Here is a 17775-nt window from a genome sequence, read left to right on the forward strand (position 1 = left end):
GCTGCTATTATCATTGAATTGAGCAGCGATCAATTAAAGAGAAGAGTGCATATGCTTTGGATGGCTAGTTCTGTTATAATAATCAGGTGCCATTAATTATATTTGCAAATTTCAGCTGTTCTAGAATTTTAATAAAATTGCATAGTGAAATTTCTGTATCAATAAGATCTATTAGATTTCCACAATCTAGAAACTCATTTCTGTATCAGTTGACCAATCTGATATTTCCTTCAATTATATCTTCACATTTCTTCAAACAAATGTGAACTTCAGTATTTCTTTGGTTCATCATATATATATATAACTATCTTTGCAAGAAATTGGTGTTAAATTGTATATTCAAATTATAACAAACAAGAATGCAAGGGGCACATATAACTCTGAATATTCATTACATAGATAAGGATTTAGAAGAATCAAAGATAAGATTTCATACATATTGCTAGTTGTATAGTTGAGCCAGGTAATGGTTATTACAGTGGTATTAGAGCGGTTTCTACCAGTCTGCAAGAATTGGTCTCAGAATTATTTGATTAGTGATTTCTTCAAGAGTTGATAGCATTTGTTGAGTTGGCATTCGATAGTTATGGATGGTGACATGAGTTTCATTCTAGGGAGACATTATACCCGCAGAGGGTGTTCTTCATCACCTATGGATAAAGAACCCATGATAGAGTTTGGTATTTTGAAACAATTGAAATGTGTTAGTAAATGAGTTAAACCAAAATCACAAACAGATGACCCAACTGATTTCAAATCTGAGATTTGAGCAAACCGTCATATCACTTTTTCGAAGAGTAAAATGTAATGATATAGTGAAGGCTACAGATGTGCGGGACACTTCTTATGAGACACCACATGAGTTGGACATGGTGGATTCATGTGAGGTTGAGTCAAATGATATAGTTGTTGACATGAGCCCCGAGGATTGTACATTTGATAGGGATGCAATGATAGTGGAAGTTGGAGCATGCAATGATACTTTCATATCATTAGCTACTTTTGTACTAGTTGAGCCATTGGTTGCGGAGTTTAACAGTATGCAAGCAGGTGCAAATTTGAGCTCTAGTGATGGTACACGTCATTAATGACGAGGTGAGTGATGTTGTGGAAAATTCATGTTCTTGTTTAGATCAACATAGTGGAAGGGTTCATTTCGTGGATATTTCTATGTTCAATATGGATGGTGCATTGTCTTATGACAATCCACTGTTTGAGGTTTGTGTTGATCACTCACCTTAGTAGGACTGGGCTCAATTTTCACCATCTGCAAATCTGGTTCAGTTTTTTGTTGTGGCAGTTGGTGATGTTCTGTGTCCATAGGTTTTGACGTGGCTACACCTATTGTTGATGCAATTGGCATGAGTGCATATGGTTCTCCTATAGCTATGTCTTTTTTAGGGATTGTTAGTGATGATCAGGAATTCTTGTCTAATATATATTATGTGGGTGGATACAGGGAAGAAGAGGATGCATAGATCTTCTTTGGAGTTGCCTTCTGGTGACATTTTGATTTCTACATCATCAACACAAGTTTTGGGTGTTGGATGTTATATTGTAGGCGATGTTGATGGTCCTAATGATATTGGCATGCAATTGGTTTAGAGTTGACAGGGATGGCACGTACTTCTTCATTTGGGATCTAGGTGGAGGTTGGAGTTCACTGTGTTGTTGGATTGCTTTAGGACTAGCAATCTCAGGGAGGGAGAACTGTAATGTCCCCACTTTTGGCAGATTTCTGTAGTTGGACGAATTAGTTGATTAGAGTGACCCTCGTGAGCTGACAGGGTGATTTGGGGGTTCCAGTTGCAAACTTACTATTTTTAGTAAGTTTACTTTTGGTAGTTGCAATTTTTCACAATGCAATGGGTGGCTCTAGGAGTTGGTCATCACCTACAGTGGATGTGGTTATTAATTGCATGGGCTTTTATCTAATTAAAGTCACATTATTATAATAATACTATTTTATTATAATAATGATATTAAGAGATATTTTTGAAAGAGTGCGTTGGAAAGTTTCAAGTGTTGAGTTCTTTTGAGAAACTTTTGCAGTTTCTAAAGTGGAGTTCTTTGGGAAACTTTTGCCATTAAGGGATTATAAATACGAGTCTATTTCATTGTAAAAGGCATCGAATTATTTGATTATCTAATTTTTCTCTTGTTGCCTTAATGGCTTTTTCGATATTATGAATTTCATTGCCCTTGTTGAGGTATAAGGGTTCAAAGTTTTGCGAAGTGCATTTCGAGTCGTAGCTGAGGTATTATATATTGGATTCTGAAAATTATTGTAGTCTTCCATTTTTGTGTTGCTTGTTGCTTTGGAAGAAGTATTGGATTGAGGGTTATGGTGGTCGTTCAAATCTGAATTTGGGGATAATCATTGTTGGAACTTATTTCTTTTAAGCTCTATGATATTGGAATATGGAACAACAACATTAACTACAACTTGGTGTATATCTCTGATCCTTGGAGATGGTTTATATATGCAAGTCACACGCCATTATTTCCTAAAGATTGGTGTGGGAATTTTGATATGTTTTTGGATCTATTGTTGAACATGGTTGCATCTATATTTTGAGCGTTTGATGATCTTAGTTTGTCACCTAATCTCTTGCCATTAACATGGTAGTATTTTCCAAATTCACTTGAGGCCAAGGCATCTTTCATTTGTTGTTTAGAGTTGTCTTAAATCTACCTCTAATAGTTGGATGATAGTCTGAAATCGTCATTTCTTGGACGCCTGCATTTGACATGCTAGTTGCTTGATCTAGTGCCCATCATTTGGGCATTCTTCTTGCTGCAATTAAACACCATTAAGTGAGGGTATTTTCTTAACGACATCATGTGGCTTCTTAGAAGTTTGCAATGTTTTTTGTACAAACCTGCAAATTCACTAAGTGAAGGAGGATACACCCGGGTTTCTTTTGCTTTTTTTTAATTCCTCTAATAATCAATTATTCAAAAGTCTTGAATAAAGGTTGTAAGTGTTTGTTCATCCTGTTGATTGTAAATTTCATTTCAATATTCTGCCTATGGTTGAAAGTCATTTATTTCTCTGTCATGCTTTTCATATATATATATATATTGGAGAAAAATGTTCAAAAAGGTATTAAGCACAAACTATTAATGAGGTACATACATCTAGAACTGTAAATATATTTGCACTTCCAATCTCATTATTGTAGAGTTTGTGGTCAAGTGTTAAACAAAATGCCAGCAACTCGATTAGTGTGGAAAATTGATGTTTAAGTTAGTTGTAATTTGTAGAGGGTTATTATATTGCATCCTTTTTGTGACTTAGGTCAGCTTGTTGCGAGCTTGAGTAAGACTCGGGTCATGGTCTTCAACTAGTTGAAGACTTCACATTTGCATCTTTTATTTCAGGGTTATGAGGTTGAGACTGCTTCCTCTTATACTTACCTCGGGGTTAAGTTCTCTTGGCCTCGCTTCATTTTGAGAGTAGTCATTCAACCTAGGACCGACAAAGGGATCGGTTGCCTTGCCATGTTGGAGAGATATAGGCATAATTTTTAGGACACTAGCTCTAAGTTGCCCCTCTGGACTACTTAGTGAATGAGGCATCTAACAAGATTAAATCCTCAAAGACTCACAGTTTGATCTTCTGGCAATGGCAGTTCAAGTACAACTCATTCACATTTTAAAGTAAGGAAACATTCGCACAATTATTTTTCAATCCCAATATTATCCTTGCTTGATAACCTTTCTTATTTTAATTAGTATCTCTTCATTAATAGGCCATACTCAATAGGACTTTGACACATCCATTTAGACCTTTCTATCATATCTATCAAACACCCTTAGCTGTTGTCTCTTCTAGGATGACTATTCTGTATGGCTCCGTTCTGTGGGGCCTCTCCCTCCTTGACTTAAATTGGGCTTAAATTAAGTGGGTTCAAACACTTCTCCTCTGACGGATTATCATATGCCATCAGTCCACTCCGCACAACACTATTCTTGTTGAGTTTGGGGCCCAACCCTTCAAGATGGGAGCTATCTTTGATTTGGTTTGGTTTCTCCACCATCTTCATGGATTTGTGAACTCCACGACGAGTCTGCACTGCTATTTATATCTGGCCTATTACTCTTCTGTTGCCATAGCCGATGCTGACTCTTCCACTAGGGCCCATTGCGCGTATGCTTAGGCTGCTACTTTGTTGTGTTCGATTGGGATTGAGAACCTCCCACCTTCCAGTTCTTGCTGGATGCTCTTGCTCACCTCCTTCCTTCACAGCAAGAGCTGAACATGCATGTCAGACTGGACATCTATAGATGATACATTGCCACGACTTGGAGTAATCCCCCATGACGGGGGTGTGGGCGTTGCATCCGCGGATTGCATTCTACGCAGAGCAATTTTCGGATATTCAAGATGGGATTATTAAACACCCAAATTATTTGTCACGACGTTGGATCCACGCTATGCGGATCTCCCTAGGTTCCTTTTAGGTGGGTTCTCACAGACTCCAGATCCATACGGATCACCGCAGTAACAGGGAGGGCTGGATTTGTCGGTTACGTCTGTTGGCAAAGGCATAGATGGAGACCCGCTTCATTTTCCAGTGCCCTGCCTACTATGAGATTAGAGGGAGATATTACTAGTTATTCATGGATTGCCAATCCCTCTCCACTATCTTTTGTTATACGAACTAGAGATGTCTCATGCTTTACCTTCGGGAGACCATGTAGCTCCGTGACCATACTTGTAACTTCTTTTTCCTTAGAGCTAGCCTTCGGATCAGCTTATCACTACTTTCTTCTCACCTCTGCCTCTCGCTCAGGGTATGAAGCATACGGTCAACATTTCTACTATCAGTCATTCTTGGTACATGATGCCTTGCAGTGGTATTACTTTGCAATGTCACCCCTCCAGGAGTACTTGGAGATGCACTAAGATTCTTGGTTGCCTTGGGCCATACCCTTTTGTTTTGGATTTCTTTGCACCAAGGAAGGATCCCTAGTCCTTTCCTTAGTGGTGTTCTTGTTCTTGCTTCTCTTTGGCTTTTTTGTTTTCTGTTGCTCTGCTCTTTGCAGACACTGTTTGGTGATCATGTTGTTTTTAGAAGCCTTGATTGTACGCTTTCACTCCCTTAGACCCTTTTTGTGGTCTATTGTTGGATATTAACACATTTATCTTATCTTATTTTATACTTTTTTCCGCAATCAAATACAAATTGAAATTACATCATTTGATGAGCCTATATGGTGCTGCAACCTCTGCAGACCTGCAAATTGACAAATTGACAAGTCAAGGGTTTCATCGATTTGCCTTGCTTAATCCTCTTAAATCTTGTCTCTACCTTTATCTTCAACCATACATGGTCTTATAAACCATTTCCAGCTCCTTTTAACTGTCTATCTTGATGAACTCATTCCTTCCCACCTTTTAGCATTGTTTTTGCAAACTTGCAATGTGGCAACTTTTGCAATTTTTAGGCAAATTTTACATCTTTTGCCAAAACATTATCAAACTCTAGACACATCAAAATGGATCAAACAAACTTAATTACAATCAATTCATCACTTTTCAGACACTTTTTCAGAGGACCTTATAGGTCTGCCTAGGACAAAATGGCGTTCTTAGCTTTACAAGTGAGTTATTTTAATACCAATGTCCTTTGTGAACTTACAAACATGAAGGAAACATCCATTGGTCAACATGTACTCAATCTCCCTGCAAACATGAATTATGTGAGAACACACCAAATCACAATATTTCACCAGTCTGTGGCACTATCCACTGTTTGAAACATGAGAAATAGATTTTAAAATTTTAGTGTTTACGCTATCAAGCGTTTGTGACTGCTAACAAAAAATTCTTTGTAACTTGCATAAAACTCCACCAAATTAGCATGGGAGTGGATTTGAGTAAAAGTTTTTTCCTTATAGTATCTTCCACAATCAAATACAAATTAAAATTACATCATTTGGTGAGCCTATATGGCTCTGCAACCTCTGCAGACCTGCGAATTGCAAGTCACTTTGAGGGCTTAATGGATTTGCCTTGCATAGTCCCCTTGAAGTTAGTCTCTCCCCTGATTTTGACCATACAGTGCGTTATAAACCATTTCCAACTCCTCTTAATTGCCTAAATCCTTCCTACAATCAATGGACTCACTGGTTGCAACTTTTTTGCATTTTATTTTGCAAAATTTATGCAACTTTTACATCTTTTGCCAAAACATTATTAAACTTGATCAAATCCTTACTGGACATCTTAGACACATCAGAATGGATCAAACGAGCCTAATTGCAATGAATTCAACACTTTTTAGACAGTTTTTCTCCTTTGAACATACTTGACTTTCATAGGACTTTATAGGTCTGCATAGGATAAAATGGCTTTCCAAGCTTTACAAGTGGGTATTTTTAATACCAGTGGTCCTTTGTGACCTTACAAACATGAAGGAAACATTGGTTGGTCAAAATATACTCAATCTGCCTGCAAACTTGAATTATGTCAAACACACCAAATCACAATATTTCGCCAATCTGTAGCACTATTCACCATTTGAAACATGAGAAATGAATTTTAGAAGTTTACTGTTTACCCTATCAAGGGTTTGTGACTGCTAGCACAAAATTCAATGTATGTTGCATAAAACTCCACCAAAATGTATGAGAGTAGATTCAAGTAAAAGGTTATTCCTTATACAGTCTTCCATAATCAAATACAAATCAAAATTGCATCATTTGATGAGCCTATATGTCTCTGCAACCTCTACAGATCTGCAAATTGCCAAGTCACTCTTGTTGATTTCTTGGTAGCTAGATCGGATTCTAGCTTTATTAATTTTAATTAGAATTAAAAATTAATAGTTCAATTAAGGATCGTCGGGTTGGGCCCGTAATTATTGTCTTTTAATAACTCAGTGTGCATGTTTTTGGGCAGGGCCCAAACATTAAATGTACATTGTAAATTGGTGCCAATACTAGGCTGACCTGTGGAGATAAATTTGGGAGAAGTCCTTGTATATATACGAGGCATTGGATTTGCCAAAACACAAGCAATCAACTCAGAAATTTATATCTACCTGTCAGTGATTGGAATTGAAATTCCACTTGGTACTTTGAGGCAGCAATTGTCCATATTGTTAATGTTTTAGCATCAGTAGAAGTAAATGATGCCTATCTGATATACTAATCTGTGTTTATGTTTCCAGATAAATGTTCATCATAGTTACTTATATATATATTGTTTGGATTAAACCAATGACATTATTGGCTGAGAGAACATCAACTGATTGTGTTATATATCAGCGGAGATCATAATATATATGTATTGAGTGTATGTATGTATGTCTATGACTTGTATAAGCTATAGGACATGACTTTGTTGTAGCCTCTGTTGGATTGAGTTTATTAAAGCTACCTCATTGATGATAAATCATCCTTAAGATAAGTATCTTGTATATATAATATATATTATACATTATATATCTTATATATATAATATATATGATATATGTAATATAATATGTATTATGCATTATATATTATTATATAATAATATAATATTATATTACATATATGGTTAATATATTAATATTATATATATGTTAAAAGTGAGTTATACATATAGTTATTTATAAACTAAATGGTGATTAACGTTAGAGACATGTCTCTTCATGTCTCTTGAAGAGACATGTCTTCTCCTCTTATATTTATATAAGATTTGAATCTGCATTTGAAAATCATCAATTACAATGGAAATGAAAATACATTTGCAGAAATGATCTTAGTTACTTTAACATGATATCAGAGGAGGGCTGTAAATGTAAAAAGGAATAGCTATTGGTCTACAAAAATCAGAGAAATAAAAGGGATAACTCCAGCAAGCACAATTCAAGATCTTTGTCTAGATCAAACAAATAACAAATAGTAAAGATGAAGAAGGGGAGATACAAAACACCATCAATAAATTTATTTTAAGCAATGACATAGAGCCCTCTTTTGAGCAAAGAGAAATAAAGAAATCTTAATAGATAAGAAATGACCACATTTACAAAAGTTTCTCAGGCCACGTCACCTCAATGTATGGTGCAGAAGCCACGTGGTTGGAATGAGGAGACATAAAATTAAGATTTCAGGAAATATTCGATTGGAACAAATATGCATTGAATTGGTCCATCCCATTAGTAGAAGCACACAGGAAAATAGAAGAATATATAGATTGTATTCATATATCATGCGAATAGGTAAAGGCATACTAGCTGTACAATAACCATTTAAGTAATATTGATGGTAAAAGCATTACCACGAATGATGGCAAGGTATCATACCGTGACAAATTAATAATCTCTTCTCTTCCAAAAGAATGATATTCTCTCAAATAGCTGAGGCAATATAAAACGAAGCAATATAAAAAGAAGCCATGTTCAATCAATGCCAAATCCAATCACATATGCATTTATGAGCAAAGTAGTAATGACCAAGGAAACAAACAAATGCAAATTTGTCCTCTTGGAACATTGAAACTAAGAAAAGTAATCAAATATGGATAATTACTAGCACACACTATGCACTTCAACTCCAGACAAATGCCTAAAGAGTTTGTTAACCATTCAAGACATCTAAGCACCTCTTCCATTTGATCGCAAACACATTATACTCTCACTGTTCCCAGGAGTAAGACTTAGTACTGGCATTGATATCAAACACTATTCAGGTTAATCTTGAATTTTCTCACTTATTTGTCAACGAACATTGTATGGATCACTACCAAGTCACTAGAGAATTCATTATTGTGTTGTTTGAGAAAGCAAAAGTGAATAACTTATGAAGTAGAAACAATGCAACAAGTCTTATAAAGTCTGAAATCTATTGACCCTAAAAGGTAAGTTTCAAGTTTGTCTTCCATAATCACTAACCATACTATACTGAAGCAATGTTGAAGCATCCATGGAGAAGAAAATCAAACTTGTGGAGTTTATATCCCTACAGCTAGCATACAACTCTTAAGATGTTGAAATGAACGAAAGAAATAATATATAGCAAACATGGGATATAACATCATATTCTTATCAACATTATAATAGAGATTTTTGAAGCAGTGATTTTCCATACATAATATGCAGCAAGGGAACATTGATTAAATTTGAGTCGATTAAAATATTTGGTGGAGGCCATCCACATAGGTAACAAGCAAGAGAGATAAGCGGAATTCCCAAAATAAGTCACTTGTAGAAAGTGAGGATTGAATATGGAGCAGACCAAAATCAATACTCTCCGAACATCTCAGGAAGTAAAGAATGAACTTTCATTACAAGTAGAATTATATATGAGGCCTTAGTGTCAGATAGAAACACCTATCACCGAAGCATGGAGAAAATAGTGAATGGTACGAGTCTAGCAGGTAACGTAGAACCTACGTAACACAATAGTAGCCCATGCCCCTTTGACTTTGTACAAATGGAGGATAAGAGAAAACATAAACAAGGCATAGAATTTAAGGAAGACAAACATTGATAAGACCACCAAAAGGGATGGAAGTATCCAGTCGATCGAATCTGAACGGTATGAATTATATTTTGTGAAATGAGGTAATATATGAATGTCATTTTTATTAATTTTAAAAATATTTTATTAAATAAGGTATGATATATTTTGTGTTTTATTCAATGTTATAAATCAATTAATTCATATTATATAAATATAAGAAAGATGTTATGAATTAGTTGTTATTGAGTATTATGTTATGAATAAAATTAAGTATTATGTTATCTTGATTTTATTATACTAAATTATATAATAAAGAACCGTGGTATAAAAATTTATGTTGTTAGTAACAGCTATGAGATAAATTTACTAACATCTTAATCAATGGCTTTTGGTTATTCTATATGTTAAAATATAGATCAGAGCGTATATATATACTTTATGTTCAAAGTATACACATTTATCTATGCTATATTGGGTTGATCTTATATAATTTTGTAGAATTATTTATTATCCTTGAGTATTATCTCTTATTTCTATACGAGCTATGTGCCTTGATCCCTTCCTCTGAGAATGTTACTACAAGAAGATGAAGATTGAGATTTAAAGGGAGCTTGACATTTAATTAGAGGCAACCTTGAAAGAGAGGGAGCAGATAGAGGATATGGTTTTGTCAACCGTCAGTAATATTGATCATATTGATTCAGAGGGAGTAAACCAATGCTATGATGGAATCTTCAGTGAATAACAGTCAAGAGGACTAAAATTCTTGCAACTATGTGAATGGGCCTACCTGTTGTGTACATCATAAGGAAGTTATGACCTTAAAATTAAACTATCTATGAGTCTCTCTTTAATAAATGAAACTTGACATATGAGTTGTAGTCATTCAAGTGGCACAATCATACTCAATCAAGATATTGGTGTATTGTGGATGAGCTTGTGTTAGCTTCTACTATTAAGCTTATTGAATGTTTAGAGCTTCAATAGATGAAAAGAGCAAGTTGGAACCTAGAAAGATGTCCTCAAATTTGATATGATGCAAAAGTGTTCAATGATATAAGAGTGGGAATTTTACATTGTGGGGGGAATAATAGGCAATGTTTCATTCCCACTTAAACCATCCTTAGAAAGGGAGATATTCCATGACCCTCATGGGTAGATAAGTACTTGTATCTTTTACATTTATATATTCATTTATTTGTAATTCTATACATACTATAACGGTTATTTTTTGATCTTTTCCTTGATGTTTGAGGATATCCTTACAAGAAAAGAAGGTTGGTACTTCATACATGCTACCAGATATGGGCAGACTCAACCTCATGATAGTAGTTCCAAAGACCCTAATGATTAAGTTGGATAAAGTGAGGCTCTTGAAGAAAACATTTTTGATGATTAAGATCATGAGATTCTTCTACATTAAGAGGGAGTATGACATTTCTTCGAAGGCAATGCTAGAGCTTAGAAGATAGACACTCAAAGGGAGTATAGAAATATATATGGGTGACTGCATGATGTTGATTGACCTACTCCCACATATATCATGAGGGAGTGATGAGTTTGACAGGGATCCTTAGGTAAAGAGAGTTTCTAAGGAAGTAACAAGAGGACTTGACTTCCCAGGATCGATGTTCAGAGGGAGAAATTTTTGAGATACAATCCTTTGTGGACGATATCTTCTCTATGAGGAGAAGTTCTAAAGAGAAATTCTCTATAATGTGTTCTCCTCTATTAGAGAGAAATATAAGGTGAAAACCTTTTTTGTACCACCCTATGACTAGGTTCATGGTAGTTACTATTTCACATATGTAATGAAAGGTGACGATTTTTCATTGACATATATAAACAAAAGGTAACCATTATAAGATGATGATCTTGTAAATAGTAGACTTGTTATCATGGTTCGATTTTGCCGGACACCATGATAACAAACAAACAAAAGGTAATTGTTTGTAAGGTGACGATCTTGCAAATAATAGGCCTGTTATCATGGACATCTCTAGACATTGCTTTGGGCAATTAGAGATCATAGATAACAAATTCATGTTATTATCATGGACATCACTAGACATTGCTTCGGGCAATTAGAGATCATGAATAAAAAATTGTATGTTATTACTATGGATATCTCTAGACATTGCTTCGGGCAATTAGAGATCATAGATAACATTTCCATTATGGTAACTCTATATATTGTTTCGGACAATTAGAGATTATAATGTATATTATGATAGTGTTCATAACTTGGTGATTTTTGTTATCTGACCTATAACTGTTTCATTGTGTGAAGATCAGATAAAGCGATCAGGTATTCTATACTGAAATCCAAATGGTGTATTACTTCTCCCTTGCTAAAGAGGGAGTGTTAATGTTTTAGCATCAGTAGAAGTAAATGATGCCTATCTGATATACTAATCTGTGTTTATATTTCTAGATAAATGCTCGTCACAGTTACTTATATATGTATGTACATATGTCTGTCTGTCTGTATGTATGTATTGATATTGTTTGAATTAAACCAATGACATTATCAGCTAAGAGAACATCGATTGATTGTGTTATATATCATTAGAGATCATAATATAAATGTATGAGTGTATGTATGTATGTCTGTGACTTGCATAAGCTACAGGACATGACTTTGTTGTAGCCTTTGTTGGATTGAGTTTATTAAAGCTACCTCATCAATGATAAATCATCCTTAAGATAAGAATCTTGTATATATAATATAATATATCTTATATACATTATATATATATAATATAACATGTATTATGCATTATATATTATTATATAACAATATAATATTATGTTACATATATGGTTAATATATTAATATTATATATATGTTAAAAGTGAGTTATACATATAGTTATTTATAAACTAAATGGTGATTAACTTTAGAGACATGTCTCTTCATTTCTCTTGAAGAGACATGTCTCCTCTCTTATATTTATATAAGATCCAAATCTGCATTTGAAAATCATCAATTACAATGGCAATGAAAATACATTGTTAGAAACGATCTTTAGTTACTTTAACACATATGCTCTGCATTAGCATTGATATAATTCATAGCAGTGATCCATTGATATGAAATTGATATCTGCAATCTGATATTGGCAATCTGTTATTAAGAATCCATCTTCCCTATATTTGGCTATAATATACAGATTTCCTTCATTTATCTGTGATCTTCAGCAAATCTCTGATCTGTGATTTTATATACATCTACTGAGGTCTGTAATTGAATTTTGAAAGGCATTAATAAAGAATCTAAATTGAATGCTGGGTTTTATCCGTCAAGAGGGAGGTTTCTCAGGGTAATGTCGTTGTGTTCTTGTGTTTACTCTATCTGATTTTGTTTATTAGTTTGCTATTCTAATTTAACAATTAAATCTGATCACTAAATCTAACAACTTTGAGGCTCTTAAGGATTTTCCGTGCTTAATCCTATTGAAGCTTGTCTCTCCCTTGATCTTTGACCACACATGGTCATATAAATCATTTCCAACTCCTTTTAATTGCCTAGAACTGATGGACTATTCCGTGCAAGTTTTTCGCATTCTTTTTCCAAAGTTGCAATGTTGCAACTTGTGCAATTTTTATTGGAGGTTTACATCTTTTGAAAAAGTATTATCAAACTTGATCAAATCCTATCAGAGACCTTGGACACATCAAAATGGATCAAACAAATCTAATTAAGATCAAATCAACACATTTTAGACACTTACCCCCCTTAACCATATTTGACTTTCTTAGGACCTTATAAGTCTTCCTAAAACAAAATGGATTTCCAATCATTACAAGTGAGTTGTTTTAGTAGCTAAGGTTCTTTGTGACCTTACAAACATGAAGGAAACACCCATTGGCTCAAATGTACTGAATCTCCCTGCAAACTTGAACTATGTCAAAAGTTTAAAATACAGCAAATCACAATATTGCACTGATCTGTAGCACTATCCACCATTTAAAACATGAGAAATGAATTTTAAAGGTTTACTGTTAACCTTATCGAGGGTTTTTGTCTGTTAACACAACATTCAATGTAACTTACATAGCACTCACAAAAAAGTATTTGAGTGGATTCAAGTAAAAGCTTATTCCTTATACTATCTTCCACAATTAAACACAAATTGAAATTACATCATTTGGTGAGTCCATATGGCTTTGCAACCTCTGCAGACCTGCAAATATCCAAGTCACTTTGAGGGTTTCATGGATTTGGCTTGCTTTATCCACTTACAGCTTGTCTATCCACTGATCGTCAACCATACATGGTTTTTTAAACCATTTCCAACTTGTTTTAATTGCCTATCTCTTACAACTGATGGGTTCATGCCTTGCAACTTTGCAATTTTTTTGCACAGTTGAAAAGTTGCAACTTTTGCAAATTTTATGCAACTTTTGCATCTTTTGCCAAAACATTATCAGACTTGATGGAATCCTTATTGGACACCTTAGCCACAACAAAATTTAACAAATGAGCCTAATTACAATGAATTCAACTCTTTTTCCCCCATGACCATCTTTGACTTTCTAAAGACCTTATAGGTTTGCCTAGGACAAAACAGCTTTCCAAGCTTTAGACATCTGTTGGTCAAAATGTACTCATTCTTTCTGCAAATTTGAATAATGTCAAAACATACCAAATCACAGTATTTCACCAATCTGTAGTACCATCCACTGTTTGAAACATAAGAAATGGATTTTTAATGTTTACTGTTTACCCTATCAAGGGTTTTTGTCTGTTAACACAAAATTTAATGTAACCTGCATAACGTTCCACCAAAAAGCATGAGAGTGGATTGAAATAAATGCTTATTCCTTGTACTATGTTCCACAACCAAATACAACCTGAAATTACATCATTTGGTTAGCCTATACGGCTCTGCAACCTCTGTAGAGCTGCAAATTGCCAAGCCAGTTCGAGGGTTTCATGGATTTTCAATGCTTAATCCCTTAACACTTGTCTCTTCCCTGATCTTCAACCATACATGGTCTTATGAACCTTTTCCAACTCCTTTAAACTGTGTAACTCACTCCTACAACCAATGGACTCATTTCTCTAACTTTTTTGCATTTCTTTTTTCGAAGTTGTCATGCAACTTTTACAATTTTTATGCAACTTTCACATCTTTTGCGAAAACGTTATCAAACTTAACCAAATCTTTAGTTGACACCTTAGACAAGTGAATCAAAAAAGCCTTATTACAATCAATTCAACACTTTTTAGACACTTTTTCCTCGACCATATTCGACACTCTTAGGACCTTACAGGTCTGCCTAGGACAAAATGGCTTTCCAAGCTTTACGAGTGAGTTGTTTTAATATCAAATGTACTTTGTGACCCTACAAATATGAGGGAAACATTACAATGAATTACAAATGTAATTTATACTCATGGGATACCTTTGTGCTTGGTTACCCTTTCACCAAATTCTTAAGAGGGACATTGAAGGAAGAAAATGGTCAAGGGAAGATAATTTCAAAGGGAAGTAATCAAAGCTGGATCTGGCTTACAAAATGATTCAGTCATTAAATAATGCCTGGCACCAACATGTTGACATGGTGCCCAATCATCTCTACCTGCTAATCAGTGATCCCCAAGTCAAAATTCACTGCATTTAAGGAAGGGAATCAAGAATAGGCTATTTTAGGAAGATATAGCTTGTAACGTATAGTGGGTATTTATTTTGTCCCACTAAGCTGTTGAATGGGCTAACACACTGGGCATTTATTACCCAAGAAAGGAAGTGGTTTTCTCTTGATTTGTCTGTCTACCAATGCATTCATTGGAAACTCTCCTTCTTTGCCTTAACCCTAATTAGGGCTGAGATGGCTCAATCTGGGCCATCAGTTTTGTTTCATTCCAAGCCATTCATTGTAATATGAGACCTCTATAAGGTTCTCATTTCTCATTTGCAAAGGACAAAATTTGGAGATTTTTGCCTTTGAGCATATGAGATATTTAAGTTGTCATTGAAGTTTGGTGATTTCTTGATGTATCTTGATGCTTGTGTGTTCTCTTTGTTCCCTCCCTTAGAATTAATTTGTTTTCAAGTACTTAGATGAATGTGATTGATAATGTTGCTGTGGCGAAGGCACTTAGCTTATAGTGTTTGCTTTTAAGCAATTCTTAAGCATAGTGTAAGGTTGGTTTTGAGCCCTTATGTGGATACTTTACTTCCATCTTTGATGCATATTGTTCTTTGTGATGGTATTCATCAAGATGTGAAATCTTTTGCGCAACCCTTGAAAATTGCACCAACTTTGTGTCATTGTTGAATTTGGCGAAACAAAGTTTGTTAGACTTCATTGTCGCAGTTTTTGTCTTTCAAATTCTTAGGAGTATAGTAGAGATCCTCAACCCTACTCTCTTTTACTTTCTGCATGTTCATGAAAAACCCAAAAAGGTAATCTTAGTAATATCCGCTGAAAGCTCCCACAACCAGTATTTTTTAAAGTGAACTTGAGTAACACAATGTAAAGCCCCTTGTGATACTAGCATATAACATTTATCATTGAGCTTATCCACCCTTGAAGGAACCTTTGAAATCACTAGTGTGATCTTACTTGCAATCTTAGCATCTACGGAATTTTGATAAGAAGAGATAAGATACTTCAATATTTTATTCTACTGTTGGTTGGTTGTAAAATGCACATGAAGAAGTAGGCACATTGTCAGTGGTGTGGGGAACGATCTATGAGAATAAAAAAGAACATAAACATATGAATGCTTGCAGATTATGGAGCTAATCTGAGGGTCTTGGTTACTTGTTTGGTCAGGAATTCAGACTGGATCGTTTCCATGAAAGTGGAGAGTCAATAATGAAGCATATTAACATTAGAAGTAGAAATCTATGCTTGTAATTATGTAGGTGTGGGGTTCTATGGGCAAAAATGATGATTGAAATGAATAATGGGGCTCTGTTTAAGGCATTAAAGGCTCACTGTGGTCTTGGAGACCACCAGAAAACCTTTTTATTATTTTATTTGAACCTATGTTACTCAGAAATGCATTTCCTGCCCTAAACCTTGAGTTTCGAAAACCATCCCCGTTTCGGGGACTTGGGGATGGCCGGAAACGTTTCCAAGCCGTCCCCACCCAAGCAAAAAAATTGGAAACCCATCCCTGAAAATTTGGAAACGATCAACGCGTTTCCAAATGGTGTTGACTGTCCCTGGGACTCCGTAGCTGTTTCCTATCCATCCTGGGGACTGCTTGAAGTTTCCAATTTTAAAATAAAATTCAACTTAAAAAAAACATTACTAGAGATATGCAATTTTTTATTGTTTTCCCCTGGGGTGTAATAGAGAAAATATTAGATCACACTCTACCTAGCTGTTGTTCATGATTAGTTAAATATTTAGAAACATAACAGTAATCCGAGTTTAGAAACAAACAATAATCTTAGTATCTGCCTAGAAAATTTCACTATTAAATTGTTAATATACAATACTTTTATTGTTTTCCCAGGGGTACAATAGAGAAAATATTTCACACTCTACTTTATGTAGCTGTTATTCATGATTAGCTAAATATTTTATGCTAAAGTTTCATCTTTTGAATCTGTTATAGTGTAATATCTTCAAATAGGGATGCTAGGAAAAAATAACAAATATTATAAACTAGGGCACAAACATTCTAAATATTTATTTGCATTCAAATACGTCAATTACAGCTCAGATATTATGTCAGAATCAGATCTGAGTTTATCAACTAAAGACAGTTTTTTAGATTATATTCGGAGTTTAGAAACATACAATAATGTTAATATTTGCCCTGGAAATTTCAGTCTTGAAATACAACCTTCCTTACTATTTCTGAAATAAAATAGAGATGGATATGCAGATTTTGATACTCGACTTGCCCAGAAGTCTGCTGTCCAAAAAACATAAATATAGGGTTTACACATATCAAACATGCAAAGTCGTCCTTGAAATGATGGCCAAGTTATAATGGCCCAAAATGAAGTTTTCAAATCCTAGTGCAATTAATTACAAGGGCGCTGAAACACAGCACCAAATTAAGTTGCTTAGGTCAGCTATAAAATCGGCTAGCTAAAAATGTCTTTCAACAATATATATATAGCCGTCCCCTGCCGTCCCCTATTTCAGCCAAAAAAAAACCGTCCCGGAAACCCGTTTCCTCGTCCCCCTGTCCCCCCGTCTCGGAAACTCGGGGTAACATAGATTTGAACTGGGTGGAATCTTTTTTGGGATGTTTTGAAGGTGGGGATGAACAGCTCAACCCCACTTACCTGCAGCACTTAATCTCCATTTCCAACCAGAGGCAAGGGTTGGGGAATGTCT

The 17775-nt window shown here is 34.9% G+C and overlaps 1 protein-coding gene across 5 annotated transcripts in view; it reads left to right on the forward strand.

The window, feature by feature from the left end:
- The window catches only part of ATSUV3 (ATP-dependent RNA helicase), a 232967-nt gene that overhangs the window by 140344 nt on the left and 74848 nt on the right, over window positions 1–17775 (forward strand). The window lies entirely within an intron of this gene.

This window comes from Cupressus sempervirens, chromosome 10, assembly GCF_028749045.1.
Source record: "Cupressus sempervirens isolate cs-2001-9-10 chromosome 10, ASM2874904v1, whole genome shotgun sequence".
NCBI lineage: Eukaryota > Viridiplantae > Streptophyta > Pinopsida > Cupressales > Cupressaceae > Cupressus > Cupressus sempervirens.